The 14,588-nt window shown below is 31.6% G+C and overlaps 1 protein-coding gene across 1 annotated transcript in view; it reads right to left on the reverse strand.

The window, feature by feature from the left end:
• The window catches only part of LOC110993799 (facilitated trehalose transporter Tret1), a 52,906-nt gene extending 41,400 nt beyond the window's left edge, over positions 1 to 11,506 (reverse strand). The window contains exon 1 of the mRNA XM_022260182.2: positions 11,296 to 11,506. The gene's annotated coding sequence lies outside the window, so the exon portion shown is untranslated. The remainder of the gene's footprint in view (positions 1 to 11,295) is intronic.
• Between the last annotated feature and the right edge of the window lie 3,082 nt (positions 11,507 to 14,588).

Genomic DNA, 14,588 nt, shown 5'->3' on the forward strand with positions numbered 1-14,588 from the left:
GTCGGCCTAGTGGCTTCAGTGACGTAGGTTCAAAAGCTGGCTGTGTTCGTTTAACATGCGTTTAATTTACCACTCGGTCGAAAAAGAAAAAATCGTATAGTAATCGAAGTGACGTAGACCCGAAAACTCAACAGCGTGTGTCAGGCACAGAAGGTCGATTGCGTACTTGCCTATTTTAAAAACATATTATCTCCAAACAAATACAGACATCTGCCCACATCAATGAAATAAATATAAAACTAACCCTATGTACTTTGCCGTATTATATACATTAAAAACTATTCATTTTGTAAATTGTGAATATTTATAACATCGTAGTAAATATTAACCACAATATTTAGTATCATGTCCTGTAGCTGGCATAAGCCAGACATTACTGCATCTGTTTGATTGATTAGTTTGTCTTATTATTATTAACATATGTCCATCAACTAGCAGGATAACATAGATATACTTAATACTGATTGATTTATTTAGACCTTACAGATTAAATCTTAATACAAAATATTTTTTAAATCAAAGCGCGATTTTTTCGACTTAAAAATAATGTACAAAAAGAATGCATGTGGGAGTTTGTAAATGAAGCCTGTGTGAAAAATAGTGACATACAATATTGTCATTGTTATTGATGTCATTGCCCAATATAAACTGGATCCTCAACGAAAAAATAAACGAGTACCAAGTCCAAGGGAACCTGAAGGACGGTGATTTCAAATATCAGGAAATGATAAGCACGAACTGCCTTGAGATACATCTCGACTGCTAAGTGTCGGTTTCGTCATTAAATCGATTTTATACACCGCATCAATATTCTATTAGCTTCGGCTTACAGTTGTGCTCATGGAAGGAAAATAGATAAAGGGAAAAAATTACGGAAGCTAGATAACAGAGATTGCTGGCATTGTTTTTCTTATTGCTATTAATTTCCTCTTATTCAAAAAATTGTAGCGTTTTCCTCACTAGATCCCTGCTTCAGGTCGTCCGTTCAATCATGGCTGTATACCAATGGATTTTTCTACGTCTGCACTACACGTACGGTAATGGAAAACATACTGAGGAAGTCGGCATTTCTTAAATCTAAATATCAGCGAGTGTACTGAAGATTGATCACCAACTGAACTATAAACAATCATGAAACAAATACAATCTGACCAATCTGAAAGCTAGAGGTATCGAAGGTACTTGAAGTAAGTAAATTACTTGAAGGATTTTTAATTCGCAAATAGTAGTAAATATTCTGACCTTTTTACTCTTATTAGAAATGAAAAAACCAAACGAGACAAAATATTAGTTGAGGTTTTTAATGTGAACCGTTGTTTACTTAAAATTACTCATTATCAAAGAAGATTCTAAAGCAATGTACAATCGTTTTATATGGAGTTAATAGATAAATAATACTTGTGATTACATTTTCATGTAAATGTAATCTGCAGTCACAAGTTACTAAGATATACTAAACAGGCGTTAAAAACACGCCCAGTCTAGACAACTGTCAAAAACACATAAAATCTTTTTCATTTTACTTTTTTCCAAAACGGACCACCGCGGTTGACTCAACTTATGATTTTTCAAAATTACACCCTATGTCTAGAAAAATAGAGTTGTGGTTACCTTGTGATTATAAATTCATAGGAAAGCACTAGTCATTCCCGTATTCTATAATTTTATAGACAAATTATTAGTATATTTTCGAATTTACATTTTTGAGATCTATGCTATTGACTTAAGATTCATTTTCGTTTTTGACTTGACCGTTTTGTTTTGTGTGTGGTCTATTAAGTTTTTCGTGATTAAGTTATTGAGCTTTCACTTTATGATTGTTTTATTCGCTTTAATTGTGAGACAGTTATTTTTATATGTGATCCTATTTATTAATTTGTTTCCTTTTATTTGTATTTACTTTAATGAACAATGGTAGATTTGTAAGTACCTAATTAATATGAAGCTAAAAAACAAATTATTCAACAGTTAGAGACTCTTAGTACTGTAGGTTATTAAACGGGGCAAAGACAATATCAAAAATTCCTACAATATGGGTTGTTTAAAAAAATCATTACATAAAGTGCTAAACTAACACATAATAGTACTGATTAGTCACTAAACCGCGTTACATTAGTACATCTAATAGGTCACAGAATTACACAACATCGCATCTGGCGTGGGGGCGGCCTATTTCCGTACCATCCTTTGCTAATCATTTAAATAAGAAGAAATAGCATGTGGAAGGATTTATTTATATTATAACTTACATCTCTCTAGGAATCATTTTGGTCTCATGTTTTAAGTATCAGTCTGAAAGATTGTTTATTTTATTGGGTCGGAGGTCGCTGCAGTGCATAATTAAATTAAGTCTAAATTAAAAAAATAAAAGAATTGTGTATACATCAAATGACGCTGTCCATTATACAATTGTCCCGCTGGTTCTCGTTCTACACAGACTCTTACGACCCACGTTAGAGTCTCAGCAGACAAACGAGGAGCGGGACTAGCTATCGTCCCTTAACTACTAAATTTAAAAAAGGTTCGTAAACTGTTTTAACAACTCTGTAAACTAATTTAAAACGAAAAAAATCTCGCTCGTGTTTCCTAGAATATGGTTTGACGTGATACGTTTCAGTTTTAAATATTGATGTATATATAAAAAGTGATTCATAATTAACATCAGTCTTTAATTGTCCTGTATTGTTACGTATAAATTAACCAAGGAATCTGGTCATCCAAAATCATGGAGATGTCAAGGTAGGAATCTAAGTCTGTATCTATGATTAGCACCATAAAAATATTATAACTTAGAACTATAGTTTAATTAATATGCTGGTATGCACTTCCCTGAATAATAAATAAGTTGATAAGCAATAGTAAATCGTCAAATTCACTCTTAATGAGCAAATTCAGGAAGTGTTGTGAACTATTTATTAAATGGGCCGTCAGTTTGATAGCTTTGTGGTATGTATAATGGTCATTGGTCCATATTTAGTTCTAATAAAAATGTGAAATGGGCTACGCTGAAGGTAAAATGCATTAAGGATAATAAAGTAAGATAATTTCTGTAAATTCCACAATTTGTATAGCTTCATCTCGTCATGAAAAATAAAAGTTTTATTTAAATAATTGTTATAGAATTTTTAGAACCACAATAAAAATTGTTCTCGTCTACAGGATTTTGTTTATTACGGTTAACAACGCTTTTCATCCTCCCATATATAACGAGTTATACAGATACTTCACAGTGCTCATCTGTTTTCCACGTTCCCGACAACTATTACGACACTTAATGTAAAAGTGTTATCTATACCATAACTCAGGTTTTCGTTTTAGTGATCAGTATCGATGAATAAAAAATATTATAATATATAAAGGTCAGCCGCGGTATCCCTCTTTTTCGAGATAATTTTTAAATTATTTAATGTATTTCTCTTGATTAAAATAATATTTTATATTGTTTTTATATTATAAAAAAATGACTTGCAGTTACTGTTTAAAGAAAAACACTTTTTTACGGATTATAGTTATGTATTATTGTATTTAAACATAATTTTAAATTCTTTTACTTTACTTTACTTTTGTAACTGTTGTTTTTATTTTATTTTAGAGGTGGCTATTATTCGTCAATGGTGTTCGTCGATAAACGACGATTCGTGAGAATCGTCGTTTATCGACGAACACAAAGTCTAAAACGAAGAGGCTGTTTCGAAACTACTGCTTTACTTAAAGCGCAATACACACTGAGCCCGCCGGGCCACCGACCACGGCCGGCGACACAACCCGGCGGCCTGTATGAAAAGAATCATGTCGGCAACATGCACCTGCACGTGTTACCCGCCGACATGTCGGCGGCTTGGGTACGCCTGCGTTTAGTTGCCCGGCGACACAAACTTTATCGACACGCGGCAATCACTGACTGCCAAATAAATTTCTCATCTCAAGCCGCCGACCAAATTTTCCGACTTGTAATAAGTGAAGCCGCCAACTAGACCGCCAACAAAAAGTTGCCCCATATGTCGGCGGCCCGGCGGGCTCAGTGTGTATTGCGGCCCGGCGGGCTCAGTGTGTATTGCGCCTTACTGCTACTTTATATCGCCTGCAATACGAAGATCACTTTAGCAGCCCGTGGCCGATGCGTTTGCGTGGTCTATGAAAAAATAATATCTGGTCTATGTGGTCTGCTTTTATTCTGGACTGAACATTGAGTTTATAAAAAAACATGTCGCATTATTATTAATATTAAGTATATGTAGTAGCTGTTATAATAGAACGTGAGAAGTAAATTGTATTTACAAATTATTAAGCGACGTAAGTGCTAATTATACTTGTTAAATATTTATTCGTATAGAATAATATTTATCCTTACCTTAGTGATTTTAAAAATAATTTTCCTTGACTGATTATCCTTAGCAAATATATCACATAATTGCATGTTCTATTTACGATAATAAATATCTTCAGATTTCCCTAAGTAGAGACCGTCAAGGATAATTTTACTAGCGAAGGTGTTTTGGTCTTAGAAAAATATAGTTTTAAGTTAATCAACAATTTATTGTAAAGCAGACTTGGTTTAGTAGTTTAGCATCGGATTTGTACCCTGAGCCTTCGAACCTAGGCACATCAGATTTCATTTGGACGAAGAGAGTACGGAACCGATATGTTTTGCCCCCAAAATATGTTAGAGCAGGCACTAAAATATAAATACCCCATGCCGCAATGGAGGTTTCGGGAGTTTCTACTACGTACCTTGAAAATTCCCAGACAAAAAATGGTATAGCTTACCGGCATATCGTTTAAAAACAATTTAAAGCAGTTAAAATGTAGTTACGTAGATAACTCCTACAAGAAAAGCTTCATTCATCACGCATTGCGTCACGTAAAGATACTTCAGACGAGTAAACGCAAGTTTATACATAAAATGATTGCTTCTGTTGGCCTAAACCCGGGTCAGGCCTGCGCAACAATTTTCCACATTCCGCGGTCTCCGATAATAGTGTTCCCATTCTTTGATTGTACCTACCAATTACTAGTTATTAAGTATGAACAGCACGTAAATATTGTGTTGATTGTGTGGCAAATTTATTTTATTGTGTTAAAAATGATATATTTATTTCAAGGATATTAAAGAATACATATGAATTTCATGTAATGTTGAATAATCGACCTTAAAAAAAAATATATAGTACTGTAGGTACTTTGTAGTCTGAAGATGCCTTTACAACTATTGTGTGGGATGAAATAAAACTGTCAACAGTTCTAATAGTTTTAAATGTCTCTCGATAAAAATAAATTAAATAATTAGTTTATTTCTTGTATGAAAAATACGGAGAAAACTTTTGTCTTAACCAATAAATTAAGATATGTATAGTGTAACCTGGCTAAATGGCTTTTAAACTTCAAAATCAACCTATCTAACCTACACGTATATATACAATAACAAACAACCACAGATATGCAATAATAATATGGTTGTGATGGTAATGTACATTAAGCCTTTTATATTTATGCCCATTTTGTGTTACGTGTAGGTAAAAATTATCTTTCGTTATATTGTAAAATATGTGTAGTACTGTAGTGTATTTCATATACAACTAAGAATAATTACGTTTTTGAAGTTTAAGATATCTGTCATATTGAATAAGGGATAGCTATTTAAAATGTGAAAGTTTGTAGGTTTTACCAAATAATCTTTTAAATTTGTCGAGTACTCGCAACGGAAACTATGTATTTTCTCGTTTTCTCCTTGTTTATTTAATAGCCATAAAAGGGAAAGTCAAAATTCTTAACGTCACTACGTTCATAATACAATTTCCAGCTGATAATTATATACATATACATATAGTACATACATATAGGTATTTTTTATAAATACTTTATTAAAATCTAGCTGTTTATTTAAATTGAATGTCAGTGACTACGAGACGTATAAACTTATTAATAATAAAAAATGTATCATTTTGTAATATGACATAATCATTAATGTAATTCTTTTAATTAAGTTTAGTTTAGTTATGTTTTTATTTAAATATTCTTATGTGTGAAACGATTCAACGACACTTCTACACTTATAACTTGTATATATATTATTTTACATATCTTGTTTTTGTGATGTTATGTTTCCTTATTGATAAATAAAAAAAACATAGCAGGCAGAACGGCACAAATATAAGTCTTTCCTCTAACTTCGATTTTTTTTTCCTTTTGGAGTCTTTGGAGTCCCTCTTGGGCCCAAGGCCTCCAGTTGGCGCCTGGTAGATAGTATCGGTAGTAAGTAGCGCAATAAGGCGAGGAAACGAGGTACGCTGCCACATGGACTAAAGTTTTTAAATTTGTTTTTATTTTATGTTATAGTAGGTTAAGAAAATTGTTAGTAGAGAAAGAAATAGTATTAATTGATAACAAACAAATGAAATTAATTAATCTATTACGACGAGGTGAAGTGATTTTCTTTGAATTTTAAGAAAACGTAATTTTATTACGGTTCTTGCTTGTCTATGGATATTTGTGTGCCTATAAAAACACAATTTGTAATTGATGCGTGATGCGTAAAAGATAAAAGTTTTGATGCACTGAACCGGTTTATTCTAGACGTCAATTAACGTCTAACTTATTAAAGTTTAACTTAATTAACTTTTAAACTGTTATATGTCAATAAAAGATTGCGTAGCTTCCATTATTAACTGTAATGGTACTTATCATAACTGTTGTAGACAAATTGTCTGGACAAAACATAATATAATAAATAAATATGTAGGTATAGGATGAATTTATAGAAAAAACTTAAAACAGTAAAATTATACGTATACAAATCCATAATTTATAAAGTTACTTCCATGAATTATGCGCGAGCAAAGCCGCAGTTTTATCATTACGTATTTGAGATTCTTATGTACAACATTAATTTACTGGTATGAGAAATAGAATGATTACTCTAGTTAAATAACATTATCGGTTATGTACCAAGCTCAATATAAATCAAATTACCAATAAATTATAAAATAATTCCCTATATAACTCGTTAGAGCATAATGATTTAGACGTTTCCTTATAGATTTTCTTATATTCTATAGAATAGTATTATCCTATCATGGAAATCTCCCACACAAAATAATTACACGACTTTTTAAGAAATTATTAAGTGCAATTGAGTCCTAAGTTATTTAATTCTTACTATCACTACTATGTTGGCTTACACATCACGGTTCCAAGTACTAAATCCTTTTAAAGCAACTGGATCATCGAACCTTGTTCGATGATCCAGTTGCTTCCAGTTGCTGCGGAGTTAACGCTTCGAAACATTGTATGAAGAACTGCGACCCACCAGGTCCTGCTGTAAAAAAAATTTCTACACCTACAAATGAGTTCTCTCTCTGGAGTCTATACCTAGGCGGTGGTATGACTTAATATTAGTAGAGTCTGCTTTAATACATTTGACTTGTACAAAGTGATGACTAGCTTGAGCTGAGAACGAGGATTGAGATATCGCGAGCTGTCAAGTATGATCTATGTATACCAATTACATTTGATTAAAATCTTGTGAAACTAACATTCTTATTAAGACATGTTCCGTATTCATTATAGCTAATCTAGTAAAACATATTCAGATGACATTATTATCTGTCATTAGTCGAATAGCTTATTATAGTTTAACAAGTATGTTGCAACAAACTGATCGAAATTTTACTAGACAATTGGAACACGCAAATGATGTTTTCTAATAATTTAGCTTTGGGACATAACATACAAATTAGAAACATAATATTATAGCATAATATGAAGTTTCTCAAGAGTTTCTTTGAATATATGTCCCAGCAGTTTGAGCAAGTAATGTTAGTTATTTAATATTAATAAACAATTTGGTTAACAAGTTGACATAACGAGACATTGTTGACAATGCAATTGCAACTTAGACGAATACATACCGAGTAAGATTAACAATTTGGGTGAATGTCTGACCTTTAAGCCAAATATCACGACAAATTAAGCAACGTTCTAATCAACTATATTTAGGAATTTTAGAACCATGGCTGATTCATTTAAGCTGTTGAACTTCAAAGGTAATTCTCACACCAAGAAGAACGCAGATGTGGCATGCATGAAATTAAAATATGTATTTTTTTTATTTGTTTAAATTATTGTAATTCATTACACAATACATGTAGGGAAGGCATAGGTCAGGTAACATTTTTTGCCAATAAAAAAATATTATGACTACTTCAAAAATTATATATAATAATAATAAGTGTTAGAAAAAAAAAGGATATCAATGGTGATTATTGTATATATTTGCAATGGTTTGTGGCACCAAGATTATTTAGAATATCGCAATTTTTTGTATGTGTTCTTAAATATACTTGTATACGATATATTAAGCTGTATTCATTACAAAATAATAATACAAATTAAAATCAAAATATTTCAAAACTTAGTTCGAAACGAATTTGCCTTGTCTTGTATTTTCTCTAATGGACATTAAATTATCACGTTTTGAACCGGTACAGTTATTACTAACATTTGCTCTGGAACTTACTTTTAAAATACAAATATTGTCATAGACCATGTGTGAAAAGCGTTCGATTTGACGACTTTGTTGAAACTGTTTAAATACTTGCAAGAGACATGTTTTGGAAGAACTTTCATCTTTCAAATGGTAATTTGATTTTGACAAATGGGAGATCTGTTCGCACTTCCTACGGGTAATTCTTGTGAATACTGATCTTCATTGCTTTCTGGCTTAGCAATGATTACTTCAGATAATCCATTACATTCTAACTTCAACTATTATATAACTATAATGTTAATTTCGTTCCATGTTTTGTACTAAATTTTCTAATACAATTAGAGCTTGCATTCTGTTTAGAGTTAATAAAGAGTGCTGGACTAGATTTATATACCATCAACAAAACAGTCAATCAATTATAAAAACAATATGGTGACTTTACGAACCGGTATCTTACATAGAAACTAATTTTTATTAGTATTAATTAATGTCAATCAATCAATGGTAGCGATTTTGAAATAAAAACAGCAAAAATTCTGTTAAGTAATGTACTTTTGCTATCGCAGGTATTTTGTGACGTAATCTTTCAATTGTTTCACTTCAAACAAAAGAATGTCGTCGAGCCTATGCACATAGGTCTACTTAGTCCAAATAATTAATATATGGGTTTAAGAACGATTTTTCTTTTTCCCAACAGCAATCGGCACTTGAACCCGGAACAATTTGTTTGACCGACTTTTCGACCTAACTTAAAAATCAATTGAATTTGTACTAAATAACGTTTACTGCTGTTGACTCAATGTATGATTTGACTTTATCGCTCTTTTAATTTTATTAACGCCTCCAGGCTTATATTAAATTGTACTAATGCCCTATTTGCCTTCAAGCTAAATTTCGTTAACCAAACATGGTGACATGGAAACCATAAATTTCTTCTGGGTACCTACTTGTATATATGTTAACTTCGAATTGAATATGTAGAAAATTAGACTCATAGAACCTATAAAGTTATATGGCCTACTGACTTTCTTAGCCGAAATTATTCCTAGGATATGACGATATTCCATAGAAAAAACAAATATTGCTTCTGTATTTCATTTCTTGTACAAAAATCGTGTGTATTCTTTACTTCACAAACCTTACATTACAAAATATTAAAAATTAATTATTTTAATTAAAAACTACAAATGAACTATTATTACCAATGTATTTAGTCATGATTAGATTTCGATGGTACGTGATATAACGCCGTATTCTGTGTTGCCAAATCTCGAAACAACACTGATAAATTTAAACATTTTGATACCTACAACTTGTTAATTTCATAACCGTAATAATAATTTCGGAACACGATGCTGACAATTTCAAGTCGGCATATGAGCCCAGTTAAACATCAGCTGTTGACATCCAAGAATATTTAAGGCTAAAAAAAGAGGCTATGTATATTATAAAAATTTTTAACGTTTTATTTATTTTCGCCCACACCCTGGTCCCTCCGGGACAAGGCCAAGACCACGGATTCCACTTGCCACAGTCCTGACATGACTCTCTCGTCATGTCAGGTCATGTCAATAAAAGTTGATGTACAACTTTTATTACATGCTTGCACATCAGTTATGGGCAGTTTCAACTTTTCCCTCTTCTTTCACGTCTTACGTGCCGGTCCAGGTGTATACGACTAGGCCTATCCAACCCGATGTCAACTTGACTTAAATTGTTTAAAATGAATGTGATGAAACACCGAGCTGAAGGCATCCTTCAGGTTTTAGTGGGTAGGGTTGTATATTAAGTCTGAGTCCCACATAATCCCTACTGCAGTAAAATACCGCAGGGATATGGAAAAAAGGTGTATCCAACCCCACTTTAACATGACTTAAATTGTTTAAAATGAATGTGATAAAACACCATTACTAAGGCCACAAGGTACGATCAGGAATAAGACATACACTTTTTAGGCTGTTTTTAAGATATATTAAAAAAAACGAAAGCTTGTATAGATAGGGAAAAAGCCGCGGGCTACAACAATATTACAATAAACAGTTAATAATGAGATTTAAAATGTTTTTACGAATGTAAATTGATTTAACAAACGCAATTGTTATCAATGTAATGCGCCTTGTTCTTTGTTGTTGTCATGAAAAGATTCAGATACTGGCTTTTTAATCATTAGATAAACTTTAATGAGTGATAAGATAAAATTTTGCGATCCACAATACAATATCAAGGTTCACAATAGAAAATTCGCGGACACTTATGATAACAATCATTTGTTTACTTTGATGATATAATGATTGAAATTTTGATAACTTGAAATTTTAATACCACATACACTAGTTGATATTTATAGCATCTACTTAATTATTAATAATAGACAAACTGATTGATTAGTATATTTATCTCTTAGAGAAAGTAAATAATTTTAAAGTGGTTAAGGAAGAAAGCCGACACGTAATTATTGATAGAACGAGTTGACTCACGATATTATTATTATTATTTGATAGGTTATCGCAAACTCCCATACAAATTTAATGAGACGATAAAACTAGTACGGTAAACAAAACTACATGCATAGAAGTTCAAGTACAATGTTTACCATCAAGAGATAAAATTTACATTTCGAGTTTAAACTCGTAAAATTTTACAGCCAACATTAACGCGTTTACGGCTCCTTAATTAGAACTTGATAAACTTGTAAATAAAGCACAGCGAGATGAAAGTACTATTGATGCTGAATCTGAGCAAAAAGACCTCCCGCCTAAACAATGCTACCATTCAAATGCCGGTGCAAGAAATATTTCAAAATCACTCACCGTACGATGCAGCATCTGCATATGGACCACGAAACAATTCACTTAATCACGATGCACACAATTAATATAAAAGTACAAATTAAAATTCACTGAACTCAAACTGCACCCCTGTGGGGCACCCAAATTATTTTTTGTGCTCGGTTATTTCGTTCGAATTGACGGGGCGGCTGGCGCGTGCACACAATGTCGGCTCTCCAATGAACTATCAGTAACTGACTGCGGACTGTGCGCCGGCGTTTCTCCTCGCTGTTTACTATAACCCCATGTGCAACTTTATTAGACGCTTTATCTAAACTCAATCTTATTACAATGATATAAGAACCTGTTTCAAATGTACTCGCATTTCGGCTTATCTGTGTTAGTAAGTCGGACACTTGTATTTGTCGTTTGTATGAATGAAAAATAAACTTGCACATAGAGCTTTCTGACGCTTGCCGTCCGTTTTGTAACCTTAATTAATGTTTTTAACCACTTGATATGTTAGCGTTAGTCCTTGGAGAATACAGAATGATTGTGTCATTTAAGAAACATGATTCATATGCGTACGTGACAATTGTTTGAGATTTTTTAAGATACGTTAGCTTTTACTAGGAAATTCTCGTGTGGCAATGCTCCAGAAACAATAAAGATGAGACGTTGAAATGAAGATCATCTGATTACATTTTCAGGGAATCTTACGCATTGAGATTACAATGGTCATCATATTGACGTACATGAAAGTGAAATCAGCAAATCATACGTCAATTTCATCAAACGCTAATTCAATTATCGCCACGGTTTTCCTCAACCTTCGAATGTCATTCTTAATTAAGTGTGGGAAGTTAACTATTTAGAGATCTTGAGATGAATAAGACGATAATTGATATTCAATATAGCTTTTATGAAAAAAACAATAAAATACACAACACAGATCCTCCTAAATAATAGTTCCTCTACAACTACTGTTTATTAAATATTGTTTTACTGTGTGTTTGCGATTCCCCTTTTTGGCATCCAACAAAATAATTTCGCTATAATACTTAGAATAGTCAAAAAGCGTTTAGACTAATTAGGTATATAGTAAACATACTAATGTTGTATTTCTTGGAACCATCAGTCTCCGAGTGAATAATGAAATGAGATTAATGTCTTTTAGAACAGTTAAAAGTGTATCGTGAGAATTCAGTATTTTATACTGTAAATCAGATTTTTCCTATCGGTATCTGTGTTATTGTATTACTTGGAAAGTTTTTTAGAGATTTCTAACGGAACTCATTGATAACTGAGAAATGAGCACTAAAAAATTTCTTCATGCATTTTCATGATTTAGTTGTTGGTACATTAATAATTAATTATATTTTTACTTTTGGATTCGTTCGACATAAGCTGTCCCATCTAAAGCCGTGACGATAGGTTGTTCACAATTTTTATAAAACAATATCTACGCAAATTTAATTAAATAATTATTATAGGTAATTAAAATATGTCCTGACATACTAATATTTTAACTTTTAACAATAAATTATAAATCCTACTTGCTATAGGAAAACAAGTGATAAAATAAATGCTGAGGCATTAGGAGGACACCTGACAACTATTAACTTTCATTAAACGAAATATGATACTACTGTTAAGAATAAACTTAGAAATGTGTGATTATTCAAAGAGATTTTTACTGTAGCTTAATTTAATAATAGTCGTTTTTAGACAGAACCTGAACCAACATAAAAAGTAAGTTGAAAAACTTTTATTTGCATTTTCGCGTTGCTAAACATTGGTTTGTATAAAAAAGCTGTTATTTGAAGTTACATATTATTATGATTCTATTATATAAAATAAAAATATGGGATAAAATTAATAGATGCCTGTCACAAAAGAAAAATCATTCAATGAATATAGCAATCTGTCTCGTGCCCAAGTGTTCACATACATTTTCAAAGTTACTTAAAACACATTTATTATTTTACTTGGAAGTAACGTTAAGGTTTAAACAATGTCACAAACATGTTAGAACTATTTTGAGCGTCGTAACTCATTTCATTTACTCTGTAGAAATATACTAATTTTATGATCTATTAACCTTTAGTTCAGACATTCATTATCAGCAAAAACTTAGGTTTTGAATACATATTTTACTCTGGTTTCTAATACTTTCCCTAAAGCAAATGCGATTGAGCATTATCTGTATGTTGATAATATTTTGATAGCGGAAATTTATTGAATGTGAGCAACAAGACCCGTGCAGGGTTAGACATATGATGAAATTTGAAATTTACAACCATGTTGATAATTTTACCACTGTTATTTTTGACTTACGAACATATAGGTACGTAACACAATAAATTAGACATACTGTGCCTTAAGCACAGTAGAGTCAGATCAGTATCAGGGATTATATGAAAGTTGTTATTTATTTATTTGCTTACATATTTAAAAATATAACGGTTATATTTAGTTATAAGCCCTTGTATCTACTTGTATACGTGCGTATAGTGGTTAGTGTGTAATCAAACTTTTCAGACAGAAGACAGGATAAAACTCTACATTTAATATTTATGCTTAGAAAATATCAATTAATTTTAGAATCATATTATATTAATCTCATACAGTCTAACTATATTGTTATCTGTTTATTAATATTAGATACTTTGCGTATAAAGAAATAGATACAGAAAGTCAATATCGTTAGAGTCAATTGTCATAATTAATCTATCTATAATAAGAGATTGAAATATATAGTATATATTTCAATCTCTTTATTGAAACTATCATATTCGTGTTATAAGTAAAAACTAACTTTTTTAATCAGTGATACAAATGATTAAATATATAAAAACGCCATCAAGCATCAGATGCGAGCTTCACTGGCCACACTTTTTCATTGGAAAACAATATATTTAATTTTATGTTTCAGTACACGCACGCACATAGTCATATCTGCATACAATTGAATACACAGCGTTTAGTTCTGCCATTCATGTTCTCAAGAGTCGCTTATATAATTTTGTTGATTTGAATGTTTAGTATCACACCGTATAACATTACATCTCTGCGCACTCATTGTTTCTACTTTCGCTTGTTATTCACATCATTAAGTATTCAACATCATTTGGGTGCTTAGAAACGATTAATTTCCAAAGAAAACAACAAACTATTTAATTACTGTGGTTTCGTAAAATCTTAAAAAGTATCTGTAGTTTTATATATGGAAGATTCATCGATCGGGAAATGATCGAGCGATTGTCCTGTTATTTATTCAAATTATATTTTTATAAACGAATCTCTAATAACAAAGAATTTTACTAACATACGTA

This window comes from Pieris rapae, chromosome 7 (genome assembly GCF_905147795.1).
Source record: "Pieris rapae chromosome 7, ilPieRapa1.1, whole genome shotgun sequence".
Classification (NCBI taxonomy): Eukaryota; Metazoa; Arthropoda; class Insecta; order Lepidoptera; family Pieridae; genus Pieris; species Pieris rapae.